The following is a 17500-nucleotide window of genomic DNA, read 5'->3' on the forward strand; positions in this document are numbered from 1 at the left end:
AACATGAGAGGAAAAGGACAGTTGAGTGTCCATGGTTACCCCAAGGTTGTGAGCTGTGGCTGAAGGGGAGATCAGATCGTTGTGCAGGGATATAATAAGATCATGCCCTGGGGATGAATCACCTGATGATCAGCAGGTCAGTTTTGCTAGGATTGAGCTTTAACTGATGAGCAGTCATCCATGTTGATATGTCTGCCAGACATGCTGAGATCTGATCAGAAGCTGTGGCATCTGAGGGTGGGAAAGAGAAGATAAGTTGTGTATCATCAGCATAGCAGTGGTAAGAGAACTCATGTGAGGAAATAACTTCACCAAGAGAGTGAGTATACAGGGAGAAAAGAAGAGGACCAAGTACTGAGCCCTGTGGGACACCAGTGGAGTCTGCGTGGAGCAGATGTCACTCCCCTCCATGCTACCTGATATGAACGACCTTCCAGGTAGGAAGCGAACCATTCCCAAGCTGATCCGCAAATCCCAAGACTCCTGAGGGTGGACAAGAGAGTTAGTAATGCTGAGTTATGCTAAATGTAATGCTAAAAGTTAGCAATGCTGAGAGTCATGAACACTTTTCACTTGAAAGAGAAACTGAATTGAAGTCACATGACGCTCACTTCCGTTAAACACGTACATTTTCGTCCTAGGAGCTGCCCGAGACCGAGACCCCAAGGGTTCGTCTGTAATTACGTACACAGGTCCGCTAACTGCTCACGACTCGGTGTCGATTGTATGAACCAAACTTTGCCACGTGAACCGAAAGCAAACACACACTCTGCTCTGTGGTAGAATCCTAGAGCGGAGAACTCTGTCATCATCATTAAATAAGTGATTAGTGAGGAATAAAACGTTCTGTTTCTGAAAATAATCACCGGTGTGAAGAAGCGAACTCAGCACCTGGGGATGGACTTGATGCTCAGTCCCTGACTTTGCTACATTCAATGTTATAGAAGATGATTATTGATAAGATGATTAGTTTAGATAATGATTCTGTTAAGATCTGTTATAATAATCTATATATAATCAGCTGTTCCGTCGCTGGCTCCCATGTTTATAAGACCGAAATGAAGCACCGGTGTCGTTGATTACTTTAGTAAAACATCACAAGCGTTATAACTCTTCTCTTATTAATAGCGTTTAAAACTCATTTATTTCCCCAGAATGAAACGAAGGCAAGGCAGCGGAGGCTGGAGGTGAGCCGTGTTGAACGCCAGTTAGTGAACGATGCTGACGGCATGTTTTTGTTGCACCGCCTACGCTGATTGTGACAGATAGGAATCATAGCACCGTGCCACGTTCAATATGCTAATGATGTTTTTACGCTGCACGGATAAGTAACACGCTTCATGTACGCTGAGCTCAGAATAAAACGCCTCTTCATAAATCAGACAAAGCGACGCATAAAGAACTGTGACGCGTCTATTTTAGGATGCATGAAGCATCCTTGTGTTGGACGGCGATGAGATTTGTAACGGTTCACCTGTGTTACTCTGAGTGTGTGTGTGTGTGTGTGTGTGTGTGTGTGTGTGTGTCTGAGTGACAGCTCTGCAAAATTGAAACTGGTGCTGGTTTGCGTGTGTCCTCCACTTAGTGTCTGTGGAAATAGACCTGGAGAGTAAAGACAAGATGGCGGAGCGTCTGTCAGAGAGCTTCGGTTTAGGACTAGAAGGAGCACTGCAGAGGCTCGTTAGGGAAGAAGGCAGTAAGAATCATAGAGCGAGTGAGAGAGAGAGAGAGAGAGAGAGAGAGAGAGAGAGAGAGAGAGAGGAGAGAGAGTGAGAGAGAGAGGAACATTAGAGATCCAGTTTGATTTCATCAGCTTGATCGGTTCTGCTCTTGGCTACTCGTGTGTGTGTGTGTGTGCATGTGTGTGTGTGTATTTACTATGTTCATTTCTGTCTCTGCCACTACCACTGTACCTTCTTCTGAGAAAGAAAACGCGCGAGAAAAAGACATCTCACTTCACCTCTGATATTTTATTACATCTCAAATAATTTGTCTCACATCTACCCTATATATAAATATATAAATATATAAATATATAAATATATATATATATATATATATATATATATATATATATATATAAATAAATATTATCCTTTGGAATTTTATAATATTATCATTTTGTAGTTATTCAACGATGCCAAGCCACTTTAATTAAAATAATCAAGGATGAGATTGATGAGATGTCACACAACTACATTGTACACGGTCACAAACAAAAATACTAATAAAAAGACACAAAGAATTAGAAAATCAAGTCAAAGTGATTAAGACTTTTAATTCACTCACTCATTCATTCATCTTCTACCACTTATCCGAACTTCCTCGGGTCACGGGGAGCCTGTGCCTATCTCAGGCGTCATCGGGCATCAAGGCAGGATACAACCTGGACGGAGTGCCAACCCATCACAGGGCACACACACACACACACACTGTCATTCACTCACACAATCACACACTAGGGACAATTTTCCAGAGATGCCAATCAACCTACCATGCATGTCTTTGGACCGGGGGAGGAAACCGGAGTACCTGGAGGAAACCCCCGAGGCACGGGGAGAACATGCAAACTCCACACACACACAAGAGGGAGGCGGGAATCGAACCCCCAACCCTGGAGGTGTGAGGTGAACATGCTAATCACTAAGCCACCGTGCCCCCCCAAGACTTTTAATTAATATGATGAAATAATTAGAAAATTATTTGATTCCTTTTTTTTGTTTTGTTTTTCAGATTTTGAGGAAACTCTGTGTATTTTATTGTCCTGTTTATAAAGTGCATTGTTGTGCAGCATCACGGGTTCCTCTGGAAAGCTACAAGCTCTTAAGTGTGTGTGTGTGTCTGTGAGTGAGTGTGTGTGAGTGTGTGTGTGTGTGAGTGTGAGTGAGTGTGTGTGTGTGTGTGAGTGTGTTTGTGTGAGTGTGTGTGAGTGTGTGTGTGTGTGAGTGTGAGTGAGTGTGTGTGTGTGTGTGAGTGTGTTTGTGTGTGTGAGTGTGTTTGTGTGTGTCTAACCTAAAAGCACACTCATGCTCCCAGCTTGCAGTAATTCTATATAATGGAGATTCACTTCTATATTACACATCACTTCCTGCTTCTGAAAAGAATTCCTCTCAGCGACTCACTGAGGAAGAGAATCATCTGTTTATATATGACACAAAATCCCAAATCTAATAACTAAACATAATAAATTGATCTCATTAATCAAAATAAAAATGATACTCAGCGACAGTGTGGTGCGATGAAGCTGAGTCACTGTTCCTGAAGTCTTGTAATTCCTTTTACTCCACATTACTCATTATTGTCTGATGTAGTAAAGAAACCTCGGAGATTTTATCCTCGTGTATTTACACTGACGCCAGATCGTGAGCTCAGGACATGAGGAGAACATGAGGTGAACACAAGGAGAACATGAGGAGAACACCAGGAGAACATGAGGTGAACATGAGGAGAACACCGTGAACCGTTATCCTTAACAGAGGAATGTTTACATGAAATTATCATTCAAATTTCATTTGTGCATGAAGATGAAGTGAACATGTGGAGAACACGAGGAGAACATGAGGAGAACATGAGGAGAACGCAAGGAGAACATGAGGAGAACACAAGGAGAACATGAGGAGAACACGAGGAGAACATGAGGAGAACATGAGGAGAACACGAGGAGAACATGAGGAGAACACAAGGAGAACATGAGGAGAACACGAGGAGAACATGAGGAGAACATGAGGAGAACACGAGGAGAACATGAGGAGAACACGAGGAGAACATGAGGAGAACATGAGGAGAACGCAAGGAGAACATGAGGAGAACACAAGGAGAACATGAGGAGAACATGAGGAGAACACGTTCAGACCACAGTGAACTGTTATCCTTAACAGAGGAATGTTTACATGAAATTATCATTCAAATTTCATTTCATATTTCTACACATATTTCTTTTTCAGTCTTTAACTTAATAAACATAATAAATCATGGTGTTAATCTCACATTGTTCTTTACCGGATCAGAATTTAGTGATTTTGTTCTTCATGTCGGCCATTTTATAAGAAGGAGGAACAGAATTCACTGTGAATTTTTTCCAGCTTGTCTTTTCCACTTCACGTTCTCAGGTTTTCTCTCTGACAGGCTACTGAGGCTCTACGAACGTGTGTGTGTGTGTTAGTTTATTTATACGCATACATGCATTCGTGCTGATGAATGCACACACACACACACACACACACACACACAACCTAGGGCAAGAGCTGAGACCTCACACAGATAAAATGAAATAATGTCCTGTGGGACTTCAGACTTAAGCACAACTTCCTGTGTGTGTCTGTGTGTGTGTGTGTGTGTGTGTGTGTGTGTGTGTGTGTGTGTGTGTGTGTGTGTGCGCGTGTGTGTACACAAATACAGTCTCACCGTATTCTACACTACGACTCTAAAACAATGTTCTGGATTCCGATTGGTCAGAAGATGTTCTAGACGTTCAGCAAGTTTCTCTCTATGTGCCCCACACATCTTACGGTTTCTATAGTAACCGCTCGTTCACAGGGATGCTCACTCACTCACTCACTCACTCATTTTGTACTGCTTATCCGAACTACCTTGGGTCACGGGGAGCCTGTGCCTATCTCAGGCGTCATCGGGCATCAAGGCAGGATACACCCTGGACGGAGTGCCAACCCATCACAGGGCACACACACACACACTCATTCACTCACACAATCACACACTACGGACAATTTTCCAGAGATGCCAATCAACCTACCATGCATGTCTTTGGACCGGGGGAGGAAACCGGAGTACCCGGAGGAAACCCCCGAGGCACGGGGAGAACATGCAAACTCCACACACACAAGGTGGAGGCGGGAATCGAACCCCCAACCCTGGAGGTGTGAGGTGAACATGCTAACCACTAAGCCTCCGTGCCCCCCTCACCCAAATATTTATAAATGAAAATCATGGAAATTGCCAGGGGTGCCTAAACTTTTGTATACTACTGTTGATCACAGCTCATTTACATTCAGTGACGCCCACAAAACTCCATAAAAGATGACCTGCACAGTGACAATGAACTCTCAGGGTAAAAAGTGAAAATTCACGCAGGATAAATGACAAAGTTGGTGAGGATGAATTTTACATCATTTATTAGTCTTAGTCATATATTTACACCCCCCCCCAGGAGCACGAGGAGGATACGAAGGTTTTCACGAAGAGATTTCCTCTATAAATTTCTGCATCAATGTGTTTGTGTTTACAGAATCTCGTGTTTAACGGAGGTAATAATCACACGGTGAGTAATAATTATGGTTAATCACAGATCGTTTAGAGGTTAGTCTGATGAGGAATACTCTTAAAGAACAAAATGGTGTGAATGCTAAGTCGGGTCTTGATCGTGGGATTGTGCTGCACCCGTGCCGGCTGCTGCGTCGGGTGAAAGTTACTGTATGCAGCGGCGCATTAAATGAACACACGGCTAATTATTCCGTCAGTTTCCGCTTCACTAATTTGCTGCACATTTGGTTCTGTGGTTTCAGAGAGGAGATGATGTGATTACGCATGAGCGCTGTTGTGTGGTAAGCATGACGACTCGTGAAGTTTTCTTGAGCATCGATGCAGAAATGCCATCACCTCACCTCAGCTCTGTGTGTGTGCATGTGTGTGTGTCATGCAGGTCGTTTGTAGATGATTGATGATGAAAGTTCCCCACTGTTATATTACACTGTTATTATAGTTATTAGCGTGTATTACTACTACAGTGTGTCTTCATTTGCAGCTTGTGAGCAGTGTTCCTTTTTATCGCCTCCTACAAACAGGAGAACTTCTAGCTGCAGGACCAAAAGTCCAGGGGGTGAAGTGAGACCTGATCCAGCTCCTCCTACCTGGCTAGGGCGGGTAGATTACTCATTGTGTTTCGATCTGGATTAGTGTGTTGTTAAGTGGGTTATTCCATCTTGCAGGTTAGGGGTTAGGGGTTAAAGTTGTAGGAGGAATCGGATCAGGTCCAGCTTGACCTCCTGGACTTTTGCTTCTGCATCAACAGCTGTAGTTTTGTCTGCGTATTTTCATCTATTTTTTACTATTTATAATCATCTGTTTTCTCAAGGCACTGTTGTGAACTTGTGTCTAAAGAATTTAGCTTGGCTAATCATGCTAACAAGTAATGGAAGCGTATGATCTCCAGTTTAGCAGGTTACACTTATAGCCCTTTTCCACCAAAAAGAACCGGGTGCTGGTTCAGATCTAGCACTGGTGCTGGTTCAAATTTGGTTCCACTGGTGAACTTTCTAAGAACCGGTTTGCCTTTCCATCAGTTAGAGAGCATCACAGAGCCGAGTCTGACGTCACTGTATACGTGTCACGTTACACAGCAACGTTAGCGCAGCAGCGACAAACACAAACACATCAACAATGGTGGATGTTGCTTTACTGTTAATGCTCATGGCTTTGTGAACCTACATTAACACCCAAACGCAGCGAATCCAACGTGTACGTGCAGCTCCATGTAATCTGTATAAACGGAGGTTGTAATGGAGAAAGTACATAACGTTATTTTATCATTAACACAGAAAAAAGTTAGCCTTAGCATGTAGCTACTTACTATCATGTGTGCTGATAATGTATCATATTGCGGTAAAGTAAAAGTGTATTAAACATTAGTATACTTGTGTACATTATCAAATGCGCTAACAGTAGCCCCGCCCACAGCCCCGCCCACAGCCCCTAACACAAGCGGTTCTTAAGTTTAGACCAACAACGTTTTGGTGCTACATAAGAACCACTTTTCCTGGTTCAGAGCCGGTGCTTTGGCTGTCGAAAAAGAAAGAACTGGTTCTAAATTAGGCTCCGAACCAGCACTCAAACTGCCTCTGTGGAAAAGGGGAATTGATCTAATCTAATCTCACAGTGGTGTCTCCAACCTGGACCTCTATAAACTTTGTAAGGATTAAAGGAAGAATTGTATTTTTTATCTGTTTAGAGTTACATTAAATATCTTCTGATCACTTAGCAGCTACTGTATAAACAGAAAGATTTCAGTTTCCTCAAATTCTGAGACAATTAAAAAAAATGATCAGAAAAGATAAACCTACAGTATAAACACTCCACGTTGTCCAGTTACGTAAAGAACATCTAAATTTGATCCATTTCGAGCTAAATTTGCCTTTCTGTGTCGCAACGTACTAGTCCTGTTATCATGAAACCGCAGAGAAGAAGCGTGAACTCTATTGTCCTGTAGATGTGGGATTATTCTGACACTGGAGATCTGATTCAACATCGCATTCAACATTTATATACCTAGAGAATGAATCAAGACCTTCTGACCAATCAGAATCCAGAACTCCAGTAAGTGATGACAGATGGAGAAATGTTCGCACTCGACTCTCTTCTGTCTAAAACCTTGTTTTCCTGCCCGCAGCTCTGGTGTTTCTGCTCCAGAGGACGAATGAATCATGAAATAGAATCACGGCGATCAATCTGACTTCCCCTCGTCTCCTCCTTCTTGTTTTTGATTTTTTTTTTTATTATTTGTTTTGTTCTCATGGTTCTCTAGACAATAGAAATATAAACAGCGGCTCAGAGAGATTGGTGGCCAACAGATTCCTGAGTATCATGATCTTAAGAAGAGACGAGATCCAGCATGAAATCCAGCTCGCCTTGCGTCAAATGACTGTAATTTCTATCTAGGCAGCAATTTGGTTTTCTTCTTGCAGAGCAGTTGGTGATTTATCATATCTCTCTGTGTGTGTGTGTGTATCCGTGTGTGTGTGTGTGTGTGTGTGTGTGTGTGTGTTTGCGTGCGTATGTGTGCGTGCGCGTGTGCGTGTGTGTGTGTGCGCGCGTGTGCGTGTGTTTGTGTGTGTGTGTGCATGTGTGTGTGTGGATGCGTATGTGTGCGTGCGCGTGTGCGTGTGTGTGCGTGTGTGCGTGTGTTTGTGTGTATCCGTGTGTGTGTGTGTGTGTGTGCGTGCGTATGTGTGCGTGCGCGTGTGCGTGTGTGCGTGCGTGTGTGCGTGCGTGCGTGTGTGTGTGTTTAACCCTGCTCAATGCAGAGCAAGGACTATTATCTTTTATCAGAAACTGAAAAGTGTAATACACACGAGCGAATTCATCAAACTATACACACTTCAGCATGCACACACACACACACACACACACACACACACACACACACACACACACACACACGCGCGCGATATGAAAAAAAGATTTGTGAGTAAAAGCAGAAACATTTAACATGACAGGAAAGTGTTAGACACTAAACACCAGACAGGTCAGAAGATCAGACCACAAAGACTAACAAAATAAAATCTAATCACATCATTTATCATGAGATTAAAAAAAATACATTTCAACTAAATATCTTATCTTAAATCTCTAATACTATTAAAATTAATTAATATATTAAAACCGATAACATTCTAATACTAGTAAAACTAATACCAGTACAAATACTACCTTGTTAAATAATACCTTGTGTGTGTATTTAATAAATATAATGAATAACAGAACTGTTAAAATCATCCGCAGATAAAAATCACGACAATCTACAAAAAAAAAATAGTAATAAAAAAAAATAAATAAATAAAATAAAAATTCTGGTTATTGTTAGCATAAAATTTACTAAATTAAAATATTGTTAGTATAAAAGTAAATGAAGTAAACGTTATCTGGTTACTCAGAGTAAAAGTTAATGAGTTAAATTTCTGTTAGAAAAAAAATAAGTGAGTTAAAAATTTAGTTATCATAAAAGTTAAAATGCTAAAATAAATGAATAAATAAATAAATAAATATTCACAGACAGAAAATCTAAATGAAACAAAATTTAATCACTAATTTGACTGAAATGTGGTTAAAGATCTTTGTTTCTGATATCTGATGAGATTTAAGCAGATTTTCGAACCCGTATCTCCCCTGAAACGAACTTCTCAGCCCAGAGAGTCCGTCCTGAGCAGAGCCTGATGTCCGTGCTAACACGGTTAAGCTAAAAGGAAGTGGCCGAGAGCTTTGTTCTGTCAGGAGCGTTTATCCGAGTCGGCGTCCCGTCAGGTCCTTCAGGTTCTGAGACGCTTCATTACTCCTGCCTGTCCTCCTGGCTGTTGTGGAAGAGACGTTAAATTACCTGCTGCCTTTCCTTCACGGCTGAGCGGAAAGTGACGAAGCGGATGTCTGTGGAATGGTTATCGATCTGGAGATTTGAATCCGTTCTTTACGAGGTTAAACAGGCGGAATTGTCTTAAAGGAAGAAGCTCCGACAAAGCAGAAGGAAATAAATCTGTGATGTTCACTACGTTATCGTCTAATGTTTACTAACTCATAACAAACATTAGCATAATGATATTAAAGGAGGCGGAGCTTCAACCAAGGTGTCACTGAATGCTGATTAATCATCTACACAGTTGACTGTAAGGAGTCTCCAGTGTCAGGAATTTTACTTTAAGACCACCGAGTCATTTATTTCTTCGTGTCTGTTTCGTCTGTACACTCAGGACTAAACCATTACAACGTGAAATGTAGCTATAAATGGATAAAAAGCACAAAATGTCATCTGTTAATAAATTAGTAGATTTCATTTTTGTCAGATCGCTGTAATGAAATCAGAGGAATAAAACTCTTCATTGTGTGCATTTGTAAGAATGATTAATGTCCTATAGCTGTGTGACCTGAAGTGTGTTATTTTGCTAATGCTAGTCATGAGTTTGGAGTTTGGGAAGGATTTTGAAGGACATTGGCACTTGTTTGGCCGGGTAGACCTGGCAACCCTGTAAAAAATGAGTGTGTTTTGTTTTGTAGTCTCCATGTCATGCAGAGGAAGTAAAAAACAACATTAACATTAGCGTTAGCATTAGCGTTAGCATTACCATGCTAATCACGCACACGGCGAAAGTCTACCTCACGAAGTTGAGTCTGAGGGCTACTTTCCTGCCTTTTATATACAGAACACTAATATAAAAGACTGTTTTATTGCACATACAGAGAGAGAGAGAGAGAGAGAGAGAGAGAGAGAGAGAGAGTGGGGGGGAGTGCGGATATAAAAATGAAAGAAAGGTGCAAATGGAAGATGGCTCAGCGTTACCCGTCCATTGCTAATTTAAAAGAATTGCTTGACGGAGCAGCGAGCGGGTTTTGCCTTTTATCCGCTTTTTAATAATAGCAGGAAAGAGAGTGTGCATCAGCAGGTGTCACTTTTATTAAAGGGGAAATTTGCCACTGCTAGCTTCAAACACGGCAGATCGGCGTAGCACAAAGATTCGCCTTTTATCCGTTTTTATCTGCCGTCTATGCATTTACGTTTCCGAAGCTCGGCGACAGAAGTTTCTACAATGATGTTTTATTCTTTCATTTTAATGAAGATGCGCTTCAATGCTGAAGATTCCTCTGAATCACAAATATGCTGTGTGTGTGTGTGTGTGTGTGTGTGTGTGTGCGCGTGTGTGTGTGCGTGTGTGAGTGTGTGTAGGGGTGAGTGTGTGTTCAGTGTAAATAATCATGCTGCTCTCAAGACGGCCTCAAAACATACATCATATATCAAGAAAGAAAGAAAGAAAGAAAGAAAGAAAGAAAGAAAGCTAACATGCTCATGTGTGCAGTGCTAATTTAAAGGAAGTGTTTTATCTTCTGTTTGAAAAAAGGAAACAGAAAGCAGGAGAAAGATGAGGAGAAGAAGCATGAGAAGGAGAGGAGAAGATAAAGGTGAGAGTAAAGGAGAAGGAGCAGGAGAAGGTGAAAAGGCAGGAGAAGGAAAAGGTAAAGGTGCAGAAGAAGGTTAAATAGGAGAAGGTGAAGGAGCAAGAAAAGAAGCAGGTGGAGGATAAGGAGCAGGTGGAGGATGAGGAGCAGGTGGAAGATGAGGAGCAGGTGGAGGATGAGGAGCAGGTGGAAGATGAGGAGCAGGTGGAGGATGAGGAGCAGGTGGAAGGTGAGGAGCAGGTGGAGGATGAGGAGCAGGTGGAAGATGAGGAGCAGGTGGAGGATGAGGAGCAGGTGGAAGATGAGGAGCAGGTGGAAGATGAGGAGCAGGTGGAAGATGAGGAGCAGGTGGAAGATGAGGAGCAGATGGAGGATGAGGAGAAGGACTTCAGTTGGGGTAGTTTGGGTGTAGTGTTCAGGACAGTTCACTCGTCACACTGTCATGCTCCAGAGCAGTAATTAATCACTCTGTGTGATGACACGGTCGATCACTGGGACCTTTATTTACCTGCAGACGTTAATGACTTCGGTTCCTCATCAGTGCTAGTGCTAGACGTCCTGTTTCTCTCTCTCTCTCTCTCTCTCTCTCTCTCTCTCATTTCTGAAATAAAAGAACACATCTCTCACTAAAATGATCACATCGATTGCTGTAAAGTGGGCAGGTTTGGGGAGACGATGTCCATCTCACTGATTGTTCTTCTTTGTTCTCTTTCATGAGGCAGCTAGAAAACAGCCCTCGTGTCTCAGCGCTGTTGTCACGTCTTCCTGCCGCCTCGTTACCTTTAAACCTTTCTTTTTCTTTTCAGTGTTCTCAGCTTCATATATGGCTGTAATTTAGCTTGTTAGCTCCTCCTGAAAAACACGTGAGAGTTCACACCATGGATCAGATAAGAAAATAGCAGAATATAATTATTCGAACCCGTGAAATTTGAAGCTTTGAGTGTGGAGGAGAAAAGGACAGAGAAAAGTGTTAAATCCAGTGGAATTTTCCTTTAAGTGTCTTTTTATTTATAGCCCAACGTTTGGGGTTATGAGTTGTACGTCTTCTATTTCTCAGCGTCAAACTTTACTGTCAATATGAGATGGATTGCTGGTATATAAATAAACCAGGAACTGGACCTCTCTGGAACTCTCACTCCCGGATTGTTGCTTGCTGTCTCATTTTGTTTTCCTCTCAATCTGTCTTTCTTCTCTAGGAGTTCATAAACTCTCTTTCCCCCTCTCTCTCTCCCTCTCTCTCTCTCTCTCTCTCTCCCATTCTCTCTCTCTCTCTCTCTCTCTCTCTCTCTCTCTCTCTCCCATTCTCTCTCTCTTTCCATCTCTCTCTCTCTCTCTCTCTCTCTCTCTCTCTCTCTCTCTCTCTCTCTCTCTCTCTCTCTCTCTCTCTCTCTCTCTCTCTCTCTCTCTCTCTCTCTCTCTCTCTCTCTCTCTCTCTCCCATTCTCTCTCTCTTTCCATCTCTCTCTCTCTCTCTCTCTCTCTCTCTCTCTCTCTCTCTCTCTCTCTCTCTCTCTCTCCCATTCTCTCTCTCTTTCCATCTCTCTCTCTCTCTTTCTGTCCCACTGACTCCTTTTCATTTTCCATCACGTTGCCAGTTTGGCCTTGAAACCTGTAAATGCTGGAGGCAGAAATGGATTCAAAGCCAGAGCTAAACATCATACCTGCAGTGAAATGTAATAATAATACAGCAATAGCAGCTCGTCATCTCGGAGTAGCCATGCTGCTGTTCGTGCTTTATCTACAAACAGAGAGAGAGAGAGAGAGAGAGAGAGAGAGAGAGAGAGAGAGAGAGAGAGAGACTAATAAGATGAAAGAAGTGACAAATTGATGCTAGATTAAAAAAGACTGAAACAGCCGAGCAGGAGTTCTGTTCCCAACATGGCGAGTCAATTCCAACACTCACACAGTGGCTGTGGTTCGATTCTCACCAATCTGAGTTCATTCTCATTACATGTTCCTAATAAACTGAATTCATTCCCTTTTGCAGATTCCTAAAGAAACATGTTCATTCTGTTTATTCCCAGATTATGGAATACTGGATTTATGGACCTGGATTTCTCATGGACCAAATTCATTCCAGTCACAGATTCCTAAAGAAACATGTTTATTCTGATTACGGATTCCTAATGAAATGAATTCATGAAAAGATTCCTTATGACGCAAGTTTTCCAACTAAAGAATCCTAATCAACCAAATTCATTCCCATTACAGATCCCTAAAGAAAAATATTCCTTCTGTTTATTAATTCTTAAAAGACCAAATTCTGGATTTATTACCAAACTGGACCAAATTAATTCCAGTAACAGATTCCTAATGAATTTTTTCCGATTACAGACTCCTAATGAACCAAATTCATTTTGATGATGGCTTCCTTATGGCTTCCCGAGGAACTGAATTCATTTTGATGATGGATTCCTAATGAACTGAACTGAATCCTGTTCACATTCATATAGAAACATGTTCATTCTCATTACAGATTCCTAATGATCAGAATTCAATCTGAATATAATTTCCCAATAAAACGAATTAGTTCCCAAAAAAACAGATTCCAAATAAACCAAATTCATTCCCATTACATATTCCCAATGATATATGTTTATGGTTATGTTTGCACGTTCTCCCCGTGCCTCTGGGGTTTCCTCCGGGTACTCCGGTTTCCTCCCCCGGTCCAAAGACATGCATGGTAGGTTGATTGGCATCTCTGGAAAATTGTCCGTAGTGTGTGATTGCGTGAGTGAATGAGTGTGTGTGTGTGCCCTGTGATGGGTTGGCACTCCGTCCAGGGTGTATCCTGCCTTGATGCCCGATGACGCCTGAGATAGGCACAGGCTCCCCGTGACCCGAGGTAGTTCGGATAAACGGTAGAAGATGAATGAATGAATGAATATGTTTATTCCTAATTGACTTTCAGAAGTACTCAGAGAATAAGAATAAGAAATCCAACAGCAGGACACATGAGAAATTCATAAAGAAAAACTTGCTGGCATTTTGCCTCCGAAGCCCTGACCTGTCATCCAGCTGGAGCCATCTCCAGGATATTGATGTCTGAATTATTGATTCAGAGCTAAAAACAACACTGGGCATTTTCTCATGCCATCATATTGTCTGATTATTTAGTGTTTATTTTATTGTTATGGGTGAAGAGGAAGGAAGGTAAGGAAGTTTGGTCCATATCGAGCCATTTTCCCATGGAATTTAGATTCTGGTGGACAAAAGACAAAAGGTTTACAGTTTACAGAAGTAAAGAATCATGAGCTAGTTGGATTTTTAAGGATAACGCCATAAGACAGGTCATAAGAGCAGCGTTAACACCACGACTTACTTACAGAACTCTCAGCTCAAATCAGTTCTGAAGAAAGTGCAATTCTGAGGCCTTTTGGGAATCTTGTAGTGATCTGAGTGGTGGAGAAACACGATCATTCTGACATGAATGGATAAACTGGAATGCCTCGAGCAAAGCACTGGGATTCACGGAACTCCTCATGGGTGTGAAGGGGATTTATCTAGTCAGATATCTGGACAGGACTTTTACTTTGCTGTTGATGAAATTCAGACAACATTCGAATTGTACGGCGTGTAAGAATAAGTACATGTCGAAAAACTCCTGTGTTTGGCTCAATTTCAACAAACAAACAAACAAACAAACAAACAAACAAAAAAATAAATAAATATAAAGGCCAGTATTCTTATTTAAATGAGTTCATATAAAATGTGACAAAGTTACGGTTATTGTGGATAATTAAACTAATTAAAAGTATTTCAGATCTCAGACACATTGCTCTTGCTCAGACAAATTGCTCTCACATTTTTCATGAGATCATGTTTGGATTATTTTGTCTCTAAAAGAAACAACATGGAAATGAAAAGTGTTAACAATCCTGACAACGCTACAACCTTCAAACACCTGGAAGTCCAAGAGAGTAAAGCTGTCTGGGTGGGCGGGGCATAGTCTATCTCCCCTGTCAATCACACTGATGCTAGCTAACTGTGGGAGCTTGGGAGCTCATGTATGTCAAAGAGAGCTTTCATTTAGTGTGTTTCATTAGCCATTGATCTAACTTGCTGTTGGTTGGAGTCTGGAGTATTGAAGGAACCGTCTGATGGACTTCACCAGAGTGTGTGGGAATTGATCAGTGACAAAAATTGTGGGGAGATGATTTATATTCATTCATTCATTCATTCATTCATCTTCTACCGCTTATCCGAACTACCTCGGGTCACGGGGAGCCTGTGCCTATCTCAGGCGTCATCGGGCATCAAGGCAGGATACACCCTGGACGGAGTGCCAACCCATCACAGGGCACACACACACACTCTCATTCACTCACACAATCACACACTACGGACAATTTTCCAGAGATGCCAATCAACCTACCATGCATGTCTTTGGACCGGGGGAGGAAACCGGAGTACCCGGAGGAAACCCCCGAGGCACGGGGAGAACATGCAAACTCCACACACACAAGGCGGAGGCAGGAATCGAACCCCCAACCCTGGAGGTGTGAGGCGAACGTGATAACCACTAACCCACCGTGCCCCCCCACGATTTATATTTATAAATATAAAAAAAGTGGGTTCCTAAAGCTAGATTTTGGTTTACATCAATTAAATGTCACTGAGATGGAGATAAACAGCTTGATCTCATTAAACATCTCTATGTGGTTTTCTTGTGGATTTCCAGATTGAATCATTGAATAATTCTGCAGATCTTGGACTATAAAATCTGCCCGTGGTCGTGAACATTGCAAAACTTTGTTAATAACTGAGCTAAAAAAGCAAGGTTGAACGTTTGAGGTATTTATAAACAGCGAGAAAATGAGCAGAGCAGCTGGAGGAGGTGAAACATCAGTAGAACATTCTGAACACAAGCACTGCAGCAGGTAAACACACTCCTCTGAGACCTCGTGGGCCATTAGAGGAGCGAGTGCACGAGTAAGAGGTGCTCCAGCACTCTGAGCTGAAAAGCTAATTGGCTTCATTAGAAAGCAAAAAAAAAGAGCTGTAGGGAATAAAACAAGCTCACTTCGGTCTGAGGTTACACGCTTTTTGTTTCAAAGCCTCTCTGCGCTTTAACCGATTGATTAGCTTTGCAGTCAGATCTCAGCGTTCATCGTTCTCTGGCTCTCAGGAATGAGTTCATCATTCAGATGGAAATTAGAAGCAAATCAGATGTTTTCTGTTTCATCACAAACTGAATGGATCTGCTTAGTCTAGAGTTCTTATTGTTGGTACTCGCAGGAACTGGTTCGCGATCGAGCGATTGAAATTGCACAGAAAGAAATCTCATCACTGAGGCCTTCCTGCTAATTATATTTAAACATAGTCTAGAGGATTGGACAGGACAATAAAAGCTGGATACCGCAAAAAAAACAAAAATCCTGTCACTACCATCAGAAAAAAATCAAAGACCTAGAAAACTACTATTTTATGGTTTGACACAAATTCAGAAGGGTAACTTAACTGTACTTAATATTAAAATTTGGACACCTTCTGATCTTCTGACAGTATGACATTTTGTTGTTTGAGGCACAGCTGAAGACTTATACATAAGTTTATATGCATATATTTTTTTAAACACCATCATGATCATTATCATCTTCACTATGAGCTTTATTCTGATCTATGACTTCAGAGGAACATCCCAGGAACACCCCAGGAAAACATGAGCATATGGTGGGAATATGGCCTGGATGAGACAACACATACTTCATTGGAGCAGTGTATCTTAGCCAGTTCACCCACTGGTATGTTTTTGGGTGGTGTGAGGAAACTGAAGAACCCAGAGGAAATCCACACAAACCCAGGAGAAACGTGTCAGATCTTGAGTTTCAGGGTCCCTGCAATTGAATATCCAAACACATCAGATCAGACACCAACCATGAATCTTTAATAAGGACTAATTAGTTTGCTCAACGGTGGCTTAATGGTTATCACGTTCGCCTCACACCTCCAGGGTTGGGGGTTCGATTCCCGCCTCCACCTTGTGTGTGTGGAGTTTGCATGTTCTCCCCGTGCCTCGGGGGTTTCCTCCGGGTACTCCGGTTTCCTCCCCCGGTCCAAAGACATGCAGGGTAGGTTGATTGGCATCTCTGGAAAATTGTCCGTAGTGTGTGATTGTGTGAGTGAATGAGAGTGTGTGTGTGTGTGTGTGTGTGTGTGTGTGTGTGTGCCCTGTGATGGGTTGGCACTCCGTCCAGGGTGTATCCTGCCTTGATGCCCGATGACGCCTGAGATAGGCACAGGCTCCCCGTGACCCGAGGTAGTTCGGATAAGCGGTAGAAGATGAATGAGAGAGTGAGTGAGTAGTTTGCTCAACTGTTGGTCAATGATTATGAGAGTCAGGTGATCATGATGGTTGGGTCAGTGGTGGAGCAGTAAAGAAGAAAGAGGACGTAAACGTGTGAAAATCAAGCTGCAGAAAATTGATAGTGACGCTCCATGATCCAAGTTGTAATAAATTCCTTCTGGTGACGGAGATCCAGTACGAACCACATCCTTGTCTTTCCTGTAGCTTTTTATTCAGAATTCCAGAAGATTTTCATGTTTCTTATGGAACGTTTCTTATGGAAAGTCCAAGACAAAAGAACCAGCAATAAGTCGTCGTCTTTCCAATGACGTAATGAAGACTTGGTCTCAGACTTCCACGTGGAGAAGAAACAGTTCTTTCTGTCGTCTTTTCATGCATTTATTAGCCGTTTCATCAGAACCGGTTGCTGCACGATTGCATCAGATCCTCACAGCACAAATTCCTGATCAGTTTGTCAAGAAATCTATATTTACATATTGCTGTTAGACAAATCTCATCGCTTCGTTCTTTTCTAGCAAAA

General features: G+C 42.0%; 2 protein-coding genes across 3 annotated transcripts in view; one reads left to right on the forward strand and one right to left on the reverse strand.

The window, feature by feature from the left end:
• grhpra (glyoxylate reductase/hydroxypyruvate reductase a) overlaps positions 1 to 17500 on the reverse strand; it is a 459032-nt gene that overhangs the window by 313218 nt on the left and 128314 nt on the right. The gene's annotated exons all lie outside the window — the stretch shown is intronic.
• Positions 1 to 17500, forward strand: part of lingo2 (leucine rich repeat and Ig domain containing 2) — a 246724-nt gene that overhangs the window by 172995 nt on the left and 56229 nt on the right. The window contains exon 5 of one of the 2 annotated variants that reach the window (XM_060885168.1): positions 5246 to 5278. The exons of the other annotated variant lie outside the window; for it this stretch is intronic. The gene's annotated coding sequence lies outside the window, so the exon portion shown is untranslated. The remainder of the gene's footprint in view (positions 1 to 5245; positions 5279 to 17500) is intronic. 2 annotated transcript variants of the gene reach the window in all.

The sequence above is a fragment of the Tachysurus vachellii genome, chromosome 13 (assembly GCF_030014155.1).
Source record: "Tachysurus vachellii isolate PV-2020 chromosome 13, HZAU_Pvac_v1, whole genome shotgun sequence".
In the NCBI taxonomy this organism is placed as follows: domain Eukaryota; kingdom Metazoa; phylum Chordata; class Actinopteri; order Siluriformes; family Bagridae; genus Tachysurus; species Tachysurus vachellii.